This window comes from Tyto alba, unplaced genomic scaffold, assembly GCF_018691265.1.
Source record: "Tyto alba isolate M040663 unplaced genomic scaffold, T.alba_DEE_v4.0 Super-Scaffold_33, whole genome shotgun sequence".
NCBI classification, from domain to species: domain Eukaryota; kingdom Metazoa; phylum Chordata; class Aves; order Strigiformes; family Tytonidae; genus Tyto; species Tyto alba.
Genome location: NW_024881308.1, coordinates 11,429,862 through 11,444,538, shown reverse-complemented (window position 1 = coordinate 11,444,538; position 14,677 = coordinate 11,429,862).

Here is a 14,677-nt window from a genome sequence, read left to right as displayed (position 1 = left end):
TCACAAAGTGTTTCCAAAATGCTATCACCATGCCAAAAGCCTCTTCAATCTCTTTGCCCCCCACAATAAAATGTTCATGATCCAAACCTTAATTATCTCTGCTTGTAACAACAAAACCAGAAAAACAACCCTTATGTCCTTCAAGTGGAGATCAGCTGCATGAGAAGGACCAGGCTTGTCTTAATCCTCAAAAGACTGACATCTGTCCTAATTGTGAAATCTGTACAGTGTTTTTCAAAGCAGATTTCTGTAACTGCTGCCCACATCTACTGTTGTTTGTTGGAGCACTGCTGCAGCCTTTTCCCCATGAGCTGACAACAGCCAGCATCACCCGTGGGGGCAGCTCCTCATCTCTCTGGTCCAGCCCAAAGCCATTGGGGCAGAAGTAAAATCATGAGGTGCCCGGTGGGGAATTACCCAATACATCATCCCAGGAGTGCTTGATGCTGAACAAGTAGGAGCTTATCACCAGGTCACTGTTCTGTAACTGAAACGGGATGATGATGTGCTGGTAACTTGCCAACATTTTGTGTTGCAACATTTTATAGATTATACCGTATGATAAAGGTGCTGCATTTAATGAGTTTTGTCAACTCAGTTATCATTTTTACATCGCGCAAAGCAAGTTTTGGGCTAGACTTATTAGTTGTGCAGCCCCTTTAATCCAAAAATTTCAAAGTGGTTTGTCCACATTAATCAAGTTTCAAAGCCGCCTTGTGAAATACCTGTTTAAGTTCCTTAAGAGCATTAGGAAGGGCAATAGCAGCCCGACCGAAGGTCTGTCCGAGCGGGCAGTAGTGGCTGCCCTGTGTGGTGGGGAGCACGGGGGTGCAGCCGGCATGGTGCAGTCCCCTCTGGACACTCAGCAACCCGTGACATGCACTGCAAAGGCCCTCCCGGGCACGAGTACTGGATGGAATAGGTCTAGATAGATTTCTCTTTGATGAATTTTGAACCCACCTAAAGCTTTCAGTGTTCACAATGTCTCCCAGCAGAGAGTTTTATAGATTAAATGTAGACCATGTTAAGAAGACTTCTTTTTCTTAATCTGAATTTGGCATCTGCTCATTTCATTTTTTACTCCCTTGCTGCTTTCTTGGAGGAGACATTCCCTGCTCACCTTCTCTATGCCACCCAGACTTTGGAGACATCTATCCTTATCCCATCCTTTCTTCTTAAAACAGAAAGACCAGACACACAGTGATGTTTAAATACCTGATTGATGTATATGTGCCAAACTGCCACTGAAAACAAAGTTAAGAACCTAAAAAAATTTGTGGAATTGACTCAAAAGGGTCTGCCATCCAACACCCACAATGCTGCAATGAACTTGTCCCAGCTCCCCCTTCCTGCTTTGACCAACAGATACCTGCACAGAAATAAAATGTTATATGGCAAAGTAATCAACTACTCAGGTTGTGTGATATGATTTAATGAGCTTGACACTAGCTGCTAGATGTGTTGCTTCTCCAGATTTACACTGCTCTGTAGGCAGGGAACATGGAAGGATGGGAAGAGACAGAGATTAGCATTCAAAAATATAAGAGGTTTATATTTAGATGACTATGAATATACACAGGTACTCTTTGCTCATCTTCTCTCACCACTTATTTTCTGGTTTTAATTACTTTAAAACCTCTAATTTTAAAAGATCATTATTTCTTTAATCAATCTTTTTCTTGTACCCCAAATGCAGGTTTAATGTTACAGCAATGACTGCAAGTCCAAAGAAGACAGATTTTCTGTCCCCACCCACGAAGAACAGTTGATTCACTTAAAACTGTGCCAAGGCCATATGCAAATCGTCCTAATATGAACAGCTGCTGGCCTCACAGCCCAGGGGATAAACACAAGTTACGTTCATGCTGCTGCCCCAACTCACATCCCCAAAATCACATTCAGGTGAATGAAAATCACAGTCTCTATGAGCTTGCTGCAGCCGTGGCAGGTAATTGTAATGGAGATGTATGTCTGTGGATGCAGCTCTGGCAGCAGGAGCAAAGCCTGCGTAGGAAAGTGCGTAGGAAAATGTGTCTGGGCTCTCCTACAGCAAACTGGCATTGTCCTCAGGCAGCCGTGCCAGTCTGCAGCACATTAGGGTTTGGCCCATGTTTTCTGTTGAGAAAACAACCTTCCATCTGGATTTCATCCTCTTAAACCCCAGGAGTGTATGTTATTTGTATATATTCTGTAACTGACAGGATGTTTTATACAGTTTTAGGATAAGGACAAAGATGATACCTGGTAAAACAGCTCTTCTGTATCAAATGGAAATGACAGACTTTGCTTTGCTCTTTTAAAGCTCGTTTGACATAAATATCTGGATGAATCTAAATCAGGGGAAGACTAAGCCAAGGCTGGTGAATAGTGGGAGAGCCTGGAAGAGCTGAAGATCCACCTCATGTTGTCCCCTCCAGGAGCCCAATCTCCCTGCTTTGCCCCACAGAATGCCAGCACATGAGTCCAGCTTCTCGCTTTTAAATGGTGACTGAAATCCTCTTAATAGTTCTTAGCTCCTTTAGTAGAAATCGAATGTTCCTGCTTTGGTGTTAGAATGTCAGGCAGCAAAGACTGACTCCACTTTGTCCTTTAGAAATTGTATAGTATTAAGATGGCCTTTATCATCCAAGGGATATCACTGTGCTGCCTCCGCTCCTTTCCTATCTCCATGCTTTTAATTATTTAAAGTCTGGATTTCTATAACAGGTTTTGCTGTTGTACATTTATCCTTTAATTTATTTATTTACTTTAAACAGAAACTGAAGCCAGATCAGCCTCCTATGCCCTTTAATCTCTTGTTTGTTTAGATAGCCCATGAAGCAAGGACATCCCAACAGAAGAACAGTTTTGAGAGCACCATGTTGTACCTTTTTCACATTCCTGGAACATAGCACACTGCTGCTCAGGGGAGCCTACACCTCCAGGAGACAGGGTTGCCAATCGCACCCATAGTCTGCAGCTTCCCATTTCAGGTCAACATTGTAGGAAAACCACAATGACCCAGTCTGCAGTGAGCCTGGGAGAGCTCTGGAAATAGTCTTCCCTTCTAGTAATAAAAAAATTCGAGTGAGAGAGAGATTTCCCTGTGATTTATAAGACTTCAGAGCTATTTCAAGGAACAACATTTCAAACCAATGACTATGTGGCATACAGTTTGATTAAGTGTAAGGGTAATGTTGAATGTCTTGGAAAACCTGAAACCAAAAGAGAAGCATCCCTCCCTTCCTGGACCATGTAAATTTGGGGGAAGAATATTATCAAAGTAAGACATAGTGTATGAAGTCATGATATGTACACCATACAGAATGGACAATTTATTTTGGGTTAATCTGTCCTGTCCCAAACCCACCACATTCTGACAAACGGATACTGTTGCCTGTGTAATGGTTTGTGACCATATGTCCAGCAGGTCAAATATCCCTATTTTGGAGCACATATTTCTCCCTGTTCATCTCTCTCAAGTCTTAAAGAGGTTAGATTGAAGAAGGTTAAAACCACAAAAAGCTCTATTAAAAAATCTGAATATATCAGATGAAAATATGGTATTCAATTAATTGAATTAATAATTCCAGGAGTGCCATTTGTCTGAAATTGGCAAAGGGGTAGACTGGCTGACTGTAGGCTGTCTTTCACAGAAAGATAATTGACAGAGGAACGAAAAGTTGTTTTGAAGCTGTCCTATATCTGATCAGTGTTTAATCTGGAAAAACTGGTGAGAAAGAGGAGAGAGCGTGGAGAAAGTAAGTCTTACTCCCTGATATTCAGAGCTAATTGCAGCCAGGACAAGTGCTCAGATTTGCCGTGGCTGCCGTGCCCTTTGTGGCAGTGGATTTGCACACAAACCAACCCCAGCGCGTCACCTGCAGCGCTCCTCTGCGCCCCTTCCATCACTGAAATACTACAAAGGCATTACAAATTCTGGCCTAATGTCTCCATAGTTGAGGTTGAATTTAACATTCCAGTTCAGGTACAATTTTTAATCCCCTCAAATGCTTGAGAGGAGAACAAACATTCACATATGTTTTTTTTCTCCTTAAAACTCCTGCTTTTGGCTCCTTTTAGGACTCTTCTGACCACCACACTCCAGACTTCATCTGAGCCTCAGGGCTCCAAAGAATTTTGCCCAATTTCAGACTTTGCAATAAATGTTTTGCCAGATTTACATTCAACTTCAGAAGACGCAAACCATTTCTACTCCAAATTTAATGAACAATCACCAGTCAAAGAAATCCTCTTTCCACCTCAAGAAATTACATTGTTTAAACAGAATAAAACTGATTTTAGTTAATAATGGAGTATGAAACATATGTAATTTACAACAAGGGCACCGGGAAAAAACACTACTGTTGTCAAATTGTTTCATCAAGATGATTAATGCCATCAAAATACCAGTCGCAGCAACTTGAGTTGTTCTAGACTGTAATCAGGAAAAATAAAATGGATTCACCTACTCACCAGCAAAAAAATATATCTCCTGAAAGAATTCCTTCAACTTTCTGTCCTTCTGAACTTTATGCAATATTTTGTGGCTTTTCCTAGCACTGTTTTTACGATGTTGACGATCAGATCTCCAAGTGACATCAATACTGGTGGGACAAAAAAAGAAACAAAATGAAATGGTTAGAGCATAGACATTCTGGAAAATCAAAGCAAATTATGAATACAAAATGCACTGGAACAAAACATAGTGGATCTTAATTAAGAGCCTGCCTTTATTATAGCAAAGGCAAATCATTAACAGCTTGTGTTCAAACTTCTATCAATATTTCCTTTTCAGTCAAGGAATGTAGCTAACAAAATATGCTGTGTGGCCACGCACAAGATAATCACCAGTTTAATTGGACCAAAGTGCATTAATGTCTTCTAGCTCAATACCAACAAAAGTCCACCAAAAAATAGCCACATAATTCACCATCTAAACGTCAGCTCTTCCCTTAGCATTAATCAGAGGATCCTATAATTGCTCCCAAGTGGCAAAACCACAAGCATGGAAGTAAATGAACCATGATAAGAGTCTCTCATATTAAAAGCATCATAAAAGCCTGAACACAAAGCCTAGCAAGAAGTGCCCTTCTCCACATGGCACAGCTTTGAGCAGGCTGCGTTCACCCCCCGGGTGCTGCCTGTGCTCGTCTTCACACTGGAATTCAACCGCTTCGTGACAATATTCCAGACATGGAATTAACACTTCTGAAAGCTTTTAGGGATCAAAGGTTGCCCCCTTCGCAAGTTTTTTCATACCGAGGACATGATGAAGTAGTCTGGCTCTAGTTGGAAAAATAGTTCAGATGACACTCAAAGGGGTTGTGGTAAGAGGAGGCAGCTGGGGAACTGGGACCAAGGTTGGCATCAGAGTTGCAGATCGGTCTCCTCTGCCCTGTCCTGGGTGGGTTTTGCCCTCGCACCCGTGCAGCCACTGCAGAATATGCCTCTGCCTTTCATCCCCAGGGTACAGGGTCTGCTGCTAACACTTCTTATGGATCTTGTGGATGGAGCCGAAAATACACGAAAAAATATTATTTGTTCTGGATTTAACTCAGACTGCAAACATTACGTGGAGTAATGAGAAATTTGTTAACTAACACTTAGTCCTCCTCCAGAAATGAGCCAGAGAGTCCCAGCTCAGAGGCGACCAGCCTTCCCTGGGTGAACCAAAGGGCAGTGTCCTCCCTGGGAGGGACAGAAAGTCAGCCTTTGAGCTGTGCAGACAGACAATGATTTTTTTTATAGGTGACACATCCAGAGCTAGCGGTAGTTTCTCAGTTCCTGCAACAAAAAGGGATTGTCTCTGTTCTGTCTCTGCTGGTGATGGTGAAGATAGCTGTGCTGCCGCTGGCTCCAGCTGCTGGGAGTGTTGCATTTCCATTCTTTTTGCAGTGGGAATTAGGTATTCACCACAGTATCTGCAAGACACTAAATAACTTAGCCATCAAAGTTCTATTTTCAGTGATTTTTCAGGTGTTTCAAAGACCCTTTTGACAACATATGTCTAATTTCTTTAGGCACTATCAAAAATGCTGTCTTCCCTGGGGATGGCTGACTAAACAGAAGTCTGAACGTTCATGTCATAAATATCTCGAGACAAGCCTGTTGATTCAGTGAAATGTGTGGTTGGGTCCTATTGTAAATGCATTCACAGAAAACCTCACAGTGCGCTGCCGCTTGGGATTACTTGTGAGCAAAATAAATGACAAACATTTTGGGGTTTTTTTAAATAACATTTTGATACATTACAAAGTGGTTTTTCTTTTAATTTTACACCACATCGTTTAAGATGACATGAAGCAACATAATTTGTTAAGACAAGATATATAAAAATAAATAAATAAAAAGGGATTAAAAGAAAAAACAGTTCTGAAAGTTTGTTACTTGGAAAAGGCTATAATTTAAATCAGAAATGTCTGGATTAGATTATTCTGACATGCTAAAAGGAGGCAAAATTTTGCTACACGTTTACGAAGCCGAAACAAAATGGAGGGAAACCAATGTCTTCAAACTGAGAGGGTGGCTCTCAAAACCACCTACTTCTGGATTTGAATCCAGATCTGATAATGGCTTGGTAGCTCTGAGCAAGCCACGGACCTTTACAATTTCAGATTCACTGATGAGCCAGGCTGTAACCAGCAGGACAACCATATCCCTCGGCAGGAGATTCAAATCTTTAACCATCAGAGGGCAGGGGACGTGATGTTCATATTTAAAATCATCTTTCCACTGAATAAAATCTTAGACATTGGAAGGCAATCTTAGTCACTGACCGCTTCTAGGAAATGCGAAAATCTTCAAACTCCACTAATTGCTCCACCATACCATGCAAAGCCACAGCAGTGATATGGCAGATACACTTCGGAGAAAATACAAACCAGCGTCTCTGAAGCCAACCAGTCAACCAGAAATCAAACTAACTCAAGCAGAGCTTTTAATTCTAGCAAAGAACAAAGTCAACCATTTCCAACCAGAGAAGGGGAGATCCAGTTTATCTGATAGCTCAGGGGGCAACTTATTTAACAGAATGCCAAGTGCCAGTTCTTCAGCTGAAGGCTGAGGTTCAGAGGTTGAACCAGAGACCTTCACCCCTCAGCAATACTGCCTGAGATTTGTTTGGCAAAATTGTAGGCTGGTATCCCAACCTTTTTTTCTGAAATTTTCTTAAATTTCACCATGATGGGTGGAAGTATGACTGGAACAGATATTTTACAATCAAAACTATACATTTCTAAGGGTCAGCATTTACCATTGGAAACCTTTTTAAAAATAAAAATAATTATAATACAGAGTTTGTGGAGTACTTTGAAGAAAAACAGTATTATTAAAACAATATTTGTCTAATACAAATAATTACTATAATAAAATTTAGAGTATTATAGGATTATATTTACATTATTGTATTACTTTATGTCTCAAATGACCCTAGACGAATTATAAAAAGAAAGAACTACATAAATACAGTAATTTCTGGATTTTAGCAGCTCTGCTAATCCCCTTTCAGCTAGGTGTCACAGAAGAAAAAAAAATCTTTAACTTTGTAGAGCCCTAAAAGTTTAAAGGCCCAGGCTGTCAGAATGACACCCTCCTTACATCTGTATAATCTGTGTTTGTGGATAAATGGCAGCAGAACCCTGACATTTTAACTAGGTGAGTATCAGTGCAATCATGCCAAAAACAGCCCTGTGCTGTGAACAGTCGGAAATCTAACCTCTCAGACAGTATTTCAGAAAATTCAGCCCTAACCATTCTCCTAGTCAAGAGATTAAGTCTCTGTTTTTTTATTCTCAGACAAAAAGAAGAGTAAGTCTCACTTGCTGAGATTTTAATGTCATGTTCGTGAAAGCCTAGATATGTTGAACATGAGATTCAGCCTACTGCTCCATGCCCTTCAGCTCATGTAATGCCTCACTTTACAGCTTGCTTACAGATATATTTCAATTGGTAATATTCAACATTTCCAAATGGAAAATAGCTTCTGGTATGTGAATATGGCCAAATTGCAGGACAATTTTATTCCCACCAGTTGTTGCCATGCAGTGTGAAATTACAGCTTGTATTACTCCATACCATGGCTTGCAGAAATTTGGACCAAATCTTTAAAAATATTAATGTGTATGCAAATGTAGTCTTGCACATAAATCAAGGATACACACTTAATAACCTGGTGCTTTGGCTTTATGAAATGATAGATCAAAGCCGAACAAATGAGAAGATGGAACCCAAATTAACACATTAACTGAAACAGAGCACTCTCAAATCCTGGAAACCACTCTCTGTCTGAGTGTCACATATCCAATTACATTCCTCGTAATTCAAATGACAGAACAGACTGAGAGAAGCTATGATGCCTATTCCTACTCATCACCAGCTACTCATAGTAATTTTTTTCAGAGTACTGGTAATTATCCTTAAAGGAGAACAATTAAAATCCAGTGTAATTGGAAGTCTGGTTACGATTATGGATGAGTCAAACAGCTTTGGAAAACGAACACAGAACTGTTTGGAGCTCCATTGGTATTTTATTAATCATGTAACTAAACTGGATACATAAAGTGGGTGCAGCTATACAGTGGGATTTTCAAACGCTCTCAGCACTAGCCACACTCTGCTCCTGGTAAAGTTGGTAGAAATTTTATTCCTTGAGTTTAATGGGATTAGGGTTATGCCAGAACTGAGCATTTTTATAGCATCCAAACCTTATTGTCAATAAGCAGCCAATTCTCTTGACATTTCTTTAATTCTTTCTGGTGATCCCATAATCCTGACATTATTTTTCTGTCCCAGTGGCATCCTCAGGACTGGAGGTGCTGTGAGACCTTGATCCTGGGGGATACGGGGCAGGAGAGCTCTTCCCATCTTCCTCCCCGCGGGGATGAGACCCGACTGCAGCTGAGGCTCTGCATGGCGGGGGCAGGACTTGGCCTGAGCCTGGATGCTGAGCTTGCTGCTGGGGGTAGAGCACACGAGACTTGGCCTTACAGAGCTCAAGAGTAATGTAGCAATTTGGAGCAGATGGTTAGCATCAGAGAGCTGTTTAAAGAAACAGTGTTGAGAGTAGAGAGCTGAAAAATAACATAACGGGAGATTTATTTGTGGTCTCTGGTTCAGGGCTGTCTAAGAAACATAAGCAGTAGTTGGTACTTGCAGTTAATCAAAGATAAAGTAGAACCTTGAACCAAACAGATTTTGGCTTTTTGCTTTACAAAACCAAAGCCTAATCTGATATGAGTAGGTCTAAACAAAGCAATGACCACCTTACACCATTCCTCTGATGTGCCTCCATCAGTCACCAGAACTCCAAATCAGGTTCATAATAAAAAGGGAGAACGTACCTCAAAATGCAAAACTTCAGAGAGAAACATTTTCCAGTATTTTGTTCCTGATTCAATTTGCTAATATTTGAAGCTTGGACTGAACTATACTGGGAAGATGAGCAGTGTTTCATAGAAAACAAAGGTAAAGAACAAGCAGTGGGAATACAGACTTAGTTGTCTACTCTGCCCCCTACCTTGGCCAGATTGGGAAAAATGCCTCTGGGTTGGGCATGGACAATCTGCTGCAGCTAAGCAAGGGATGACAGAAGGCTAGGAAAGATACACTATTAGCAAGGTCTCCTAACAACATAAATAACTTGAAAACTATAACTTTAAATCGTCATTTGTTTTTGTGCAACAAAATCTTCATTCTACAACCCCATCTACTCAGATGTGAATTATACCAGTCATACAAATGGTCTTAAAAAGGTATCAAAAGCTCTCAAACTCCAAAGAATACACTGAAAAGCTTCACTAAAAAATTGAAAGGTTTCTCTGAACAAGATGCTAAGATCTTAATTTTAATTTTCTAATTAAAAAAAAAAAAATCTACTTATAATCCTCTTGAAAAGTGATCCCCTTGGAGTGAATTGTTTTAATGCTTTACATCTGAAGGAAACAAGGTAAGACAGTACTATACTGCATTTTCTTCTATCTGAGGGAAGCTGGAAATAATCTGGAGAAAAGATTATTTCCAACTTTCCAGCTCTTTTTCTATAATTAACAGGATGTAAGACATAACAAACAGAGGCTGAAGAAAACCACAAACTCTCCATATGGGGTTCAGTTCCTGTTTACTAGTATCCTGTTTACAGCATAGGCTTTGATGGTCAGATAATCAGGCCTCTCATGTTCCCAGAATGACCACACTTATTCTGTACTTATTTAAGGCTGGGAAGACTTTTTAATAAAAAAATATGTCGAGGAAACAAAGCAGAGAGAGATTATAACAATATGCATCACTACGGAAATACCAGAGTCATTGTTATAGCATACAAAATTACCAAATACCCTTTTGTGTGAAAATAGAAGGATGATGCAAATTGCCAGTTCAAAGGGAGGCGAGGAACAAAGCCCTTTCCCTCCTGCCGCTGCCCTCGTCCATGTCTGGGTCATGTAATTCCTCAGGTGGAGGAAGATGAAATACTCATTTCCTGGGGCATCCCTGCCAGCTGCCTACAGTTTTGTTGGCCACGGGCTCCCCTCGGGGCAGGAGGCAGGTGCTGCTTTTCAACCTGCCCTCCTCAGCTCCAGGCTGGGGATGGGGAAGGAGGACAAGTGGGTTTAGCTGCAGGTTTGGATGCTGCTTTGCTCATGCCTTTCCTCTTCAACCCAGAGGGCCAGTTCAGATTGTGTCCTGGTCTATCACAGACTAGAGATAAACCCGGATGGCACTAGAATAAACAAACTCAAACTATTTTTATGCTTGGCAGAACCAATTCCTGCCTTGTCATGTCCAGTTCTGTTTTGGCTGAAATCTATCTGAAGCGCATGTAGGACCCTCCTGTTTCTGCTATTCCTGCATGTAGCGTTGCTTCCCAGGCAGCAAATGCTTCCTAATTGCCAAGAATTTGATAGCAGTTTGTGGTGCTGAAATGTCCAAACTGCATTATTTCCGGGGACTAACCTGTTCTGTGCTGCCCAAGGACTCGGTCCTGCCAGGATGGAGCTCAAGTCTGGGCAGAGGGGCTGCATCCCACAACGTGGGACACGTCACCCCAGCCCTGTTTGCCTTCCCCATCAAGTCTGTGCCTAGCATGAGCACAAACTTGGGTCCAAGTGAGGCTTATGAAACAATTTCCAGACTATCTTGGTGCATCCATCTGATGCACTGACTCTACAACATGATTCATATCATCTTCCTAGCCGAGCCTGGGAGACAAGAAAAGGATTCAAAACATCAGTCCCGAGGGATAAGGAACAATAAGGTAATTTTTCAAGGAGTTAGAGAATAGGTGAAGTATTTATTAAAAAGTATTTTAATGACTGAAATGTTGCTGCCCATATCTCTGAGACAGTGAGGGCTTTCTATCTTGAGGTGGTATCAAAACGCCACCAGTGGAGTTTGCAGCAGGAATGTCAAAATCCCAAGAGCTGCTTTTGGGGTTTTTTGTAGTCCAAATAATAAAAATTTTGCAATATCATCTACTCTTGTGATACTCCTGTGCCCTCAGGCACAAAGTTTGGCTTTGGAGACAGTTCCTTTCCAGTTTTGACCTGAACTGGAACCACAGCTGTATGGACAAGTTCTGAGCTTGGAAAAACCACAGAAACTTGGAGTCAGTGCAGCAGTTTTGATATGATGTCATCTTCTACTGCCTTCTTCACAAAAGACTATACCCACTCTACAAACAGCTCCTTCTCCTTTTTTTGTAATAGACAGCTTTTAGAAACTTAATTCTCTTTGGCACAGCCCAATTTTTCATCATCGTGTTTTTGTTATGAATTTAACACCACTAATTTCATTGTTAACTTTTTGCAACATTGCCCGTCATGTACAAAGTGTACAGAATGTACAAAAGTGAAAATTCATTATATTTTTTTAGTTGAGAGGAGAGTTTAGGAATTAAGAGGCCTGCTGTAGGATAGCTTCCTATTCTCATTTCATCTTTAGAAGTCCTGTTATGAGAACAGTGATTTAGAGAAATTACACTTAGCAATCAAGATTTTCTCATCACTTTGTATGTGCTAAGAAAAGTTACAAGTGTTTAAGTAAATAAAATAAAGAATGATTGCTAGATAGTCACTGAGATAATATATTGGATAACAGCTTTTATCTCTAGAAGAACTGAGGTTTTGTAATAAATAAAACTGTTGAAATTATGCATTGCAAATAAACAAGGTTTTGTTTATTTAGATTTTTTCTCTGGTAATTTTTTCATAAATAGTTTTTCATTTTGCTTTTGAATTTGTTCAGTGTATGAAATGGTTTACATCCAAAGCCATGTTGCCATACCAGATTTACTGATGTCATATATTTGTTTTATACGTTGAATGTATAAGGACAGCTCATCAGCAAGTCAGTGGAGCTAAGCTATTTACATCATCTGACAGTCTAGCCCTTATATCGTTCTGTCTGTATCAGCTAAAATCAGGTGAATTTACAGGCTATCATGCTTCCTGCCCATTAGTAACACTGTTTGGGTGTTTGTTTTTTTTTTTTTTTTCCCCCAAAGATCATCACTCATATCTTATGAAAGAAGAGGAAAGTCCCCATGACTCATATAAAAACACCTTAATTAGTGTAGTTTGAAAGGCATGCTGGTCAGGATATGCTTCCTCAGGGACATGGTCTCCTGGGAAAAGGCCAAGGTCTAAAAATTTATTGGAAAAGATGGAAAACAGATGGAAAAATTTTCAACACTATTGTTTTGGTATATAAATTATTTTAGTGCTCCTGAAGAGGATGAGATTAAAAAATTCAGAATGCAGTTAATTAATAGCAATAAGCTTAATATGATTTGCACCATAAATATACCTGGCCTTTAATAGAAGAACAAAAGAGATATTTGGAGGGGTATCATGGGTGTGGAAGATTTCAATCTCGTTTAGCCCGAGGTTTATCTGAAGAACTCTCTTTGGCCAAGATCTCCTCTCACAGTCTCCTGATTCATAACAATATAAATGAGAGGAGAATCTGTCCCAAAAATGTTATCAGGTTTAATATAATCATAATTACAAACAGCCCATTTCACCCAGTAATTATACCACAGAGACAGAAGTTTATCTCCATTCTTACTCTGAGATGTTCCGCTTCTAGGTGATGCCTGTGGCACATCCATATTCATTCTTGTTTTTTTATGGCAGCACCCAATATTCCTTACAATAAAGATGACTTTAAGTCATGTTATGGACATCCCATTTGGCGCAGAGCCCCTTCGGTAGGGATAAGTTATAATTTTTCAGTAAGAGTTAATAAGGCTGGATCTGAACCCATAACTGAGAGGCAACAAGCTCCATAATCAAATAACATTCCCAAGAACCTTTTAGCCTGCAGGATAATCATTTAATTCCATACAATTCCTTCCTAATCATGAGAAAGTCTTAATGATGTGTTGGTCAAGCACTGTCATCAGTTCAGCACAAGGAGTGTCTGATAGGTCAAATGCTCACAGATATAATTTCATTAACTTATTGGCTCACGGGTACTTGCTACCTTGCAGAAGAGCTCAGTGCCATGTTCATTAGTCAGCTGCTGCTCACAGTACCTTAATGAGGTCACTACTGTTCATCATGGTAAATTTACTTACTTGACGCTTCAGCAAGACAAGAGATCCAACAATAGACCTGAGTCCTGACTCCATTGTCACAACCAGATAAAGATACTTTCTGTACCACAGACACATCACAGCTGAGATACCTGTTATCAGTCATTATAGGACAATGCTATGAGCTGTTGTGAAAATACAGTTAATTTTGAGTATTTTATTCTGGAGGACTGGAAGTATGCTGAAGTTCTCTCTTACTATTTTTAAAGGACAAACATTTTGACTTTGTTGAGGTGAAGTCTGTAGAATTCATCTTACAAGTTCAGTCATCTGCCTGCCACAGGCCATGATCTGCTGCCTTTCAGCAGAAAGTGAGGATTCATCATTGTTTTATTATTGAACATCCTTTATGTTTATAATAAATCAGTTTAGCAACATCTGTCATTGGAAGGCCGCAATAATCATGCTATTGCACAAACACATATACCGCCCTCTCAGCAGCCTACTGCAATCTGAGTGTTTTGGGGCAACAACTGCCTCCCTTTCAGCTTAGTGTGCTATCTACAGCCTTGAACAATAAAATCCCCTTACCATGAACTTTCAGGAAGTGCAAAAAAGTCCTCGATGTTCATTCACTGAGAGGCCAAAAGGCTGGGTCTTCAGCTGAGAAAGTCATAATGGAGCCATGATTTTCTCAGTAAAACTGCTCTCCAAGAAAATCCTTCTCATGGCGCCTTGCTGAGAAGATTTTCTTATTCTTTCCAGTTATCAAAGAGCAATAAATATTAAGTAGACTTGGTCAATACTTTTTAATGTGGTTTCTTTTTACTGCTGGACTATGCTGCTTTGCCCAAACAGATATAGTTAGGAAGGGCGGGACAGCTTCAGTAGATTTTTTTCATTTCAATTATTCTTCTAAAAACAATGGTTTTGAAATGGTCAAAGAAGCTTTCTTTGGCATTTTCAGAACTGAAAAAAATGTTATTTATTTGAAGCAGCTTTTTGTTTTCAAATATAAGTTGACCTATCACAAAAAAAATATCTAAACACAAATACAAAGATGAATGGTTTTCTGATGTGGTATGGGAAAAATATTTGAAATCTTAAAAGTTCTCAAGGTACAATTAACCCATTTTCTAGTGAATTATAAGACTAGCTGTATAGTGT